This window comes from Mus caroli, chromosome 15, assembly GCF_900094665.2.
Source record: "Mus caroli chromosome 15, CAROLI_EIJ_v1.1, whole genome shotgun sequence".
NCBI classification, from domain to species: Eukaryota; Metazoa; Chordata; class Mammalia; order Rodentia; family Muridae; genus Mus; species Mus caroli.
The window spans coordinates 62899320-62908195 of NC_034584.1; the positions used below are offsets into that span (position 1 = coordinate 62899320).

The 8876-nt window shown below is 39.7% G+C and overlaps 1 non-coding gene across 1 annotated transcript; it reads left to right on the top strand.

The window, feature by feature from the left end:
* Positions 1-8769: 8769 nt before the first annotated feature.
* Positions 8770-8876, top strand: LOC115029515. Its single transcript, XR_003835076.1, has one exon. It is a non-coding gene; the product is annotated as a U6 spliceosomal RNA (small nuclear RNA).

Here is an 8876-nt window from a genome sequence, read left to right on the forward strand (position 1 = left end):
TTTTAGGGGAAGGGTGCAAGGGTCAAGGGTGTATATGGAGGGGTGGGAAGATGAGTGGGATTGTGGTACATGATGTGAAATTCACAAAGAATCAATAGACAGTTAAGAAAAATAAAAAGGAGAAACTGCAAAATTAAACTGTAAACTAGAATTTACCGGATGCCTAGCATGTATGAAGAAAATGTAATACTTGCTTTTCGATCTTTATATAACAATGAAAATACACATTAGAGGAAAGGAAAATCAGACTTAAGGCCTCACAGTCAGGATGAGATGGAACGATAAGAGAGTAAGAATTCAGGATGAGTTTGATACATTTTGGGAGTGGTCATGCTCTCCTTGTCCTGCTCATCGGCCAGTGATAGAAGACTGTCCAGGCTAATATAACTGTAAGCAAATGCCTGATAAGTCATAAAAGGGAGTGAATTGAGTTTAGTTATTATTGAAGAAGCCCAGGATATTTGTGTTTTATAGACTATTTGTTCTAGAAATAATCTTGTGTTATCCACAAATAAGCTTGCTCCCATTTTACATGCTCAGTAACACTGAATAGAATTTCAAAACCAGGTTTTAGAAGCTGTGAATGTCATTGATATCTGTCACTAATTTACTATGATAATTATTATCTCATAGTTAAGTATAATAAAATCCCAGGATCACAGTTTTCTCATCAGTAAAACAAAGTAGTTAAACTTCAGATATTTTTTTCCCATTCTCAGATCCCAGGAAAGAATGGTTAATACTGTATTAGAAAAAGCTACAGACATTGAACTGGATGATTCATGGATGCTTGAGTGACTAGAATGGCCTGTAAGAACAGGCTGGGGACCTCAGTAAGTTGAGAGCTCCATGGTAAAGCTCATTGAGCCTCCTCTAAAGGGATCTAGTGTTTACCTTTCTTTAACTAGCATACTTTCACCTGCTCTTTCCACTGAGCAAATTAATATCATATATTTCTGTGTCCTTAAATAGGGTATTATTTAAACCCATGTGTCTTCTGGGTTGGCTCTTCCATCTCTCTTTATAAGCTATTCTTCTCTTTACTTGAAATGAGACCACATGAAACCTGAGATTTCATGAAAGGTTCAACCATAATGCTCTACTGTAAGGGAGTTTCCCAATATTGTCTTGATTATACATTCTAGCAAGGCACTTTGGTATCTTCCTGGTGTTTGACAGTTACTTCTTTCTTACAATGCTCTGACCCTGGCCTGTATCCTGCCCATTGCTCTGTGTACTTCTCAGGGATCCTTTGAGGTTGCTATTTTCTCACTGTGTAAAACAGGTTTTCATATGTTTTTTTCAAACTTTCTTAGTGTTTGTTACTTGTCCCTCTCCCATGCTGGAATTTGCCCTGTCTTCTCATCCCTCTCCTTACTTCAACTTTTTTCCATTATTCCCCATTGCCAACTTCTTATCCCCTGTTTTTCTACAAGCCACCACCCTTAAGGTCTCTCTTCACTCCCTCAATGGGCCATTTCTAGTTTATTGGCTTCAACAAGTATTCCACTTTAAGCCCCAAGTCTACAGATTCAACACTAGGATCTACATATCTACATGTATGTGAGAACATGGATGTCTCTCTTTATGTTCTTGTTATCTCACTCACTGAAATATATTCCAGGTGCATCCATTTACCTGCAGAGCAGATAATTTTATCATTCTTCACAAATGACAAAATTGCATTGTGTATAGTTACCACATTTTTATTACCCATTCACCAGTTAATGGACATATTGGCTTTTTCCATGTCCTAGGTATTGTAATCAGAATGGCAAGGAGCATGGATGGACATGTGTCTGTCTAGGTAGATTCCAGAGTGGTAGAGCAGATATAAGCTTTATTTTTCAAGTGATACATTTCAACCAACTGTTGTTGTTTTCCCATAAAGTTGAGCTCAGAGGCACGGATGCAGCTGCCTTGAAGGTCAAGGGCTTGCACTAGATATCCCTTACTGTCTTGTCTTGCTCAAACACTCATTCTCGTCTTCCATAAGAGGATCAGAGCCCTTTCTTCTCTGTTGAAGCTGTACCTTGTTTATCCCCTGACACTCAGTGTTTCATTCTAGCCTCTCCTTCACTTGTGTAGAACACATTAAAGGTTAGCAACCTCTGTTCTGGGTGCATTCATTTATCCTCCAAAATCACCTACTATATCTACTATGTTCGCTATAAATGTTTATGAAACAGTGATTGCCTCATTTAAACATGTTTTATATATTTGAGGTTTATTTTTATCTACCTTGAAAAACAGCCATTGGTTAGCATATGGAATTAAGGATTTCCATGTCTTCTGTGCAGTAATTGTGCTTCTACTTGAACATTGAAAAGAACCGTCTACACACCTTTTTCTAGTATCATATTCAAGTATGTTAGCCAGCAACACCTTTCAATAGTTTACAATTACAAATAACCCCAAAGGCTTATTAAACAGTAGGGGCATGCAGAGTGGTTATTTGCACAGTGGAATGTTACATTGCTCTGAAAATGAATGGAAAATGACCATGTCTAACAGAGGTAAATTGTGGTTCATTTTCTGCATTAGAAAATACAGGCTCAGTAACTTAATGAGTGTGGTTATGCTTATGTAGTGATTTAAGGGCAGAGCTCAGTAGAAATAACCATTGACTAGCCCAGTGGTTCTTTTCCCTAGCTGTATGGTGTGCTCTTAAGGAGCTCTAACGGCATATTTGTGTCTAGCCTCTATTATGATTTAATTAGTAGATAGATGTTTTGAATGAAGTCCAAGAAGACCTGAATACACATTTCTGCTGCCTCTCAAGCCCAGGTTATTCCTTCCAAGCTCTCATGGACTGGCAGACCCACAGACTCATTGTCATGCTACAATGGGTTATTCATGCTCTGATGTGAGTCCCATGCTATGGAGCTTCCTCACTCTCTCAGGCCACCACAGAAGCCACAAGGGATAAATGGGTTCTGAAATTCCAGGAGGTGCTGAATTTGACAGATGTGGGAAGAAGAGCTAAAGACTTCCACCCATGATGCATTTTGAAGAATGTAACTTTCTTTGGATCTTTATGATTTTGTATGGTTAATTTGAAAGGAGAATGTCTTAATAAATCTTCCATGATATAAATTTTTATTTATTTATTTTTACTAGATATTTTATTTACATTTCAAATGTTATCCCCTTCCCTAGTTTTCCCTCCAAAAACCCCATCCTCTCCCGCCTCCCCCTACTCACCAACCCACCCATTCCTCCCACTTCCTGGCCTTGGCATTCCCCTATACTCAGTCATAGAACCTTCAAAGGACCAAGGGCCTCACCTCCCATTGATGACAGACTAGGCCATTCTCTGCTACATATGCAGCTAGAGCCATGAGTCTCACCATGTGCTTTCTTTGGTTGGTGGTTTAGTCCCAGTGAGCACTGGGGTACTGGTTAGTTCATATTGTTGTTCTTCCTACGGGGCTTCAAACCCTTTCAGCTCCTTGGCTCCTTTCTCTAGCTCCTTCATTGGGGACCCTGTGCTATGTCCAATGGATGGCTGTGAGCATCCACTTCTGTATTTGTAAGGCATTGGCAGAGCCTCTCAGGAGAGAGCTATATCAGGCTCTTGTCAGCAAGCTCTCGCTGGGATCCACAATAGTGTCTGGCTTTGGTGGTTGTTTATGGGATGGATCTCCAGGTGGGGCAGTCTCTGGGTATTCATTCCTTCAGTCTCTGCTTCAAACTTTGTCTCTGTAACTCCTTCCATGGGTATTTTGTACCCCCTTCTAGGAAGGATTGAAGTATCTACACTTTGGTCTTCCTTCTTTTTGAGTTTCATGTGTTTTGCGAATTGTATCTTGGGTATTCTGAGCTTCTGAGCTAATATCCACTTATCAGTGAGTGTGGCTGAGAAGCACCTAAAAAAATGTTCAACATCCTTAGTTATCAGGGAAATACAAATCAAAACAACCCTGAGATTCCAACTCATACCAGTCAGAATGGCTAAGATCAAAAACTCAGGTGAGAGTAGATGCTGGTGCAGATGTGGAGAAAGAGGAACACTCCTCCACTGCTGGTGGGTTTGCAAGCTGGTACAACCACTCTGGAAATCAGTTTGGCAGTTCCTCAGAAATTTGGACATAGTACTACTGGATGATCCAGCAATACCTCTCCTGGGGCATATACCCAGAAGAGGCTCCAACATGTAATAAGGACACATGCTCCACTTTGTTCATAGCAGTATTATTTATAATAGCCAGAAGCTGAAAAGAACCCAGATGTCCCTTAACAGAGGAATGGATACAGAAGATGCGGTACAGTTACACAATGAAGTACTACACAGCTATTAAAAATAATGAATTTATGAAATTCTTAGACAAATGGATGGATATGAAGGATATCATCCTGAGTGAGATAACTCAATCACAAAAGAACACACATGATATGATCTAAACTTCTAAGGATAAGGAAACTCTAAAGATGGTGGTACTATGGAAATGATTCAGGTCTGTCTCCCTCCCTACTTTTCTCTTACCTTCGCTCTGTCTCTCTATGTCGCTCTTTTCTCTCTTTCTTTCCTGACTCCCTTTCTCTGTTCCTCAGCTACTTTCCCCCAAATACATAAGCTTTTGGCTTTGTGAACCAGACTAACGACTGATGGATTCTTTACTAAAAGGGGAAACTATACAACTAGCATCTAGTGAATGTTTCCACATTCACTGTGTTATAACTTGCTGAAACTACCTCCTGATTCTCTGCCTTCTCAGTTCCTGCTGACTTGATACATGCAATGAACCTAGGAGCATATAGCCCCAAACTGATAAGAGAGTCAGTGTGAGATATTTTGCTTTGTGCTGTTCCATCTTGAAAATCTATTCCAATATTAGCAATTTGAATCTACTAAGAAGGCAAAGTCAGTGGGCCAGGTTTGGTGAACTCTAGAGTTATTGAATCTAGATGCTAGTTATATAGTTTCCCCTTTTAGTTAGAAATCCATCATTGTGGCCGGAGTTGGTCTTCTGAGGAATGGTCTTGGAGGAACACAGATTGAGGAAATTGATCTAGAATGTTTCTGTCCTAGTGTTGTTGGATCCTGGTGGCCAGAACTGTGAGTAGAGTTAGCATTAATTATGTAGGATTGTTTTGGATCTCTAAACTATGGGTTTGGTTATGAATGTTATATCTTCAGGTTCCAGTTTGATGCAGAAACAGGTGCATTGCTGCTTTTCAGGGATGCACAGAAATGATAACAAGGCCAAATAAATTCAGAGTTATAAGTTATAGTCAAAACTACAAGATAATCAGAGAGAGAACTAGAGACTCTGTCTTGATTAGGATTTCTACTGCTGTGATAAAACACCATGACCCAAAAGCAAGTTGGGGAGGGAAGGGTTTATTTTGCTTATACTTTCATATTGCCGTTCATCATTGCAGTAAATCAGGACATGATCAAAACAGGGCAGAAACCTGAAGGGTGATGCTTACTGGCTTGTTCATTATGGCTTGATCAGCCTGATTTTTTTTAATAGAACCCTGGAACACTACCCTGGGATGGCACCACCCACAATGGATCAGGCTCTTCCCCATCAATCATTAAAACAATGCCTTACAGCTGGATCTTATAGAGGCCTTTTCTCAATTGAGGTTCCCTCCTTTCAGATAACTCTAGTTTATGTGTCCAGTTAACAGAATATCTAGCACAGTTTCCTGTGAAGAGGAAACTAATAGCACCTGAACAGCTGAAGAGAGAACTTCCTTGAGTTGAATAGCTTTAAGTTTGGGCTGAGAGCTTTAGATGACAACAGGTGATGAACACAATCTATGAGACACACCCATGGTAAAGAGGGCACAAGATATTGAAGTAAATCAGGTTGAAAATCTCCTTCACCCTCTACGAGCTTACTTCTCAAGACTTTGGGATATTTAGACTCTGTTTATGCTAAATAACCTCAGAGGACTGTTGGGTAAAATATTCATGCTGCTGGCCTTAAGACACTGCAGAACTTTACAGAGGTGATATTTCCATACTAAGAGCTTTAGGTTATGACACAGGTGTGTTGTTGTCCTGTGAGCTCCACATATGCACTGTGGTACATGCACACCCCTATCCCTCACCACTAAAGAAGCAAACAAATGTATTTAAATATTATTTGCAATAATAAAAGAGAAGGCAGACTGTAGCCAGACAACAAATGGGGTGGGGAGACATCCTCCTGGAGATAGGGGGTTGGTGAGGAGGTAATGAGATGTGGAACAGTCAAAGGGTAGACTGGGAGAGGGGATAAAATCTGGAGTGTAAAAAAAAAAGGTTAAATAAAATACAGAAAAAAATAATTTTGTTTTCTGTCCATGGATGTCTATATATAGAGTAGTGATTCTCTACCTTCCTAATGCTGTTACTTTTTAATATAGTTCTTCATGATTTTGTGATTCTATAACCATGAAATTATTCTGTTGCTACTCCATAACTATAATTTTGCTAGTTATCAATCATAAAATAAATATCTGATATGCAGGATAACTAATATGTGACACCAATTGGGGTCACAACCCACAGGTTGAGAACTACTGACCTAGAGGTAGATGATATAGGATAGATAAGGCGACTGACCCCAAGGCCAGAATGTATTCTTTCTTGTATGCTAAAGATACTTGAATCAAATTATCACAAGTTTCTGCTCTTCCTCAGAAATGGAACCAGTCAAAAGTGGGTGGAGCTGTTTCTTCAGGGATATTTCTTCTTCACTAGTAAGGTGAAAACTCATACTTTTTTCAAAATATAAGCAGTTGTCTTATATTTCATAATGGTGCATGCTTATAGTCCCAGTAATCGGGATTATAATGCAGGAGGATTATCGTGGCACCAAAGCCAGCCTAAGAGATGTAGAGAAGCCTTATCTTAAAATAACCACAAAATAAATAACAAGAGTTGGAAAACCAGTCAGTTTTCCATGATGTAAAATCAGGTCTCTTTAATCTAGCCCAAAGTAACTGTTGGATTCATTGACTTCTTATTATAGAATAGCCATTGTAACACAAACTACAGAATAACAGCATCACATAATTCCAGGAATACATTATTCCTTGTGTTTGACATCCCCCTTCCCAGAAGAGTCGTGCTACTGGAATACTGATCCTGCTTTAATATATAAGCCAAAGCTCACTGTCCTTTATGAGCATCTTGTATTGTTCCAGAACAGGATCAATGCAGTGGGTAGGTCAAGTGTGCATTATCACCCACACTGTGTCTAGACTTAGTGTTTATTTTAGTAATGAGCAGAAACAAAACTTTTTTTTTCTTCTGTTACATAGCCCACACAACACAGAATGCAATACCTCACTTCATTTCTGCTTATCAGCATGAGTGTGAGGTATTTTTCCACATACACAACCAGTTCTTCCTGGGACACAGCTGGCTATCCTAACATTGAACTCAATTCTGGAACTTATTACATGAATATAGCATCAAGTCCTGCAGGGTGGGGGTTCATGCATACAAACTAGGCCCCCCCCCCCATTTCAGAAAACTGTTAAACCTTACAAAGCCGTGCTTCTGATCAGTTAGCCAGTTATAGCTCAGCTGCCATGTAACCACGTAGGTTGATATAGTTTGATAGCACAGTTCACAAATCTTGGGACAAACCTTATTTGGACTTAGCAAGTTCTTATGAATGCCATTATACAGAGAAGTATTCAGACAACAACATGCACAGGGTGAGTATGGAAAGGATCGGTAGCTTTCATGGATTTTTCCCCTCAGGTCTCTATCCTCCGGGAACCTTTATGTTTTTAGATAGCTAAAAGATCTCTCAACTCAATCCTTGTGAGAGTTTACAGAAACTTTTCTAGATAGGATAGGCATGATGAAATATATTGTTGAGCATTGATAATCTAAACATTCAGCCATTCTCCCTTCTGAGAAGGTTGGGTAGTAGAGCTAAGACGTCCAACCCTCAAATCATGCTCTGTGTTTTCCAGTGACCAGCCTTCACTCTGAAAATATCAAGGGGCCTCTCACTATCTATTTCACAGAAGATATTGGTGGCACTCTGCCATTTCAAGGGCTGGAGAAGTGCTGTGCTTGGAAGTGAAAGCCAGAGGTAAAAGGTTTAGTTGTTAGATAGACCTTTCTGTGGCTTTATGATGCAGTAGCCATGTTCCTTCTAGTTCACTAGCTGTTGCATTTTTTTTCTATCCATTATTATTGACAAGCAGATGGCTAGGAAGCCAGACCTAGGGGTCTGCATGTCTTGTTCCTTTTGTCTTGACTTCATTCACATCTATGTACTCAGCTGACCACATGTCAACTCCATTCAAATGAATTCAATCATCCTAGATGATACATGAACAGATGAACTCTCACATGCCTTGGAAGAGGACTACATTCATTAATCAGTTATTGAGTTTGTATTGTAGGTAAGAACAATCTTGAAACAAAAGGAGGAAGGGCATTTGAATGACAATGGGGCAGTTTCCAGAGGAAGTAACATTTGAACTTTATTTTAAGGATCATTCTTAGTTTTCTAAGCAGAGTGGGAATACAGTAGCATTCTGGATAGAGGAAATCTAAGAAGCTAGAACAAGTATGGTGAATGAAGGAGCTGGGATGGCTCACTGTTTAAGAGAATGTATGGTCTTTCAGAGGAACTGGGTTCAGTTCCCGATGTACATGTCAGGAATCTCATGAAAATCTTTAACTCCAAGTCCAGGTGGTCTAAGGAAACTGGCCTCCATAGGCAGCTGCACACTTGGGCACCAACCCCTTTTGCCATATGTGCATATACATGATTTTTAAAAAGAGATAAGATTGTAAAGTAAGTGCTCGCTTCGGCAGCACATATACTAAAATTGGAACAATACAGAGAAGATTAGCATGGCCCCTGCGCAAGGATGACACGCAAATTCGTGAAGCGTTCCATATTTTT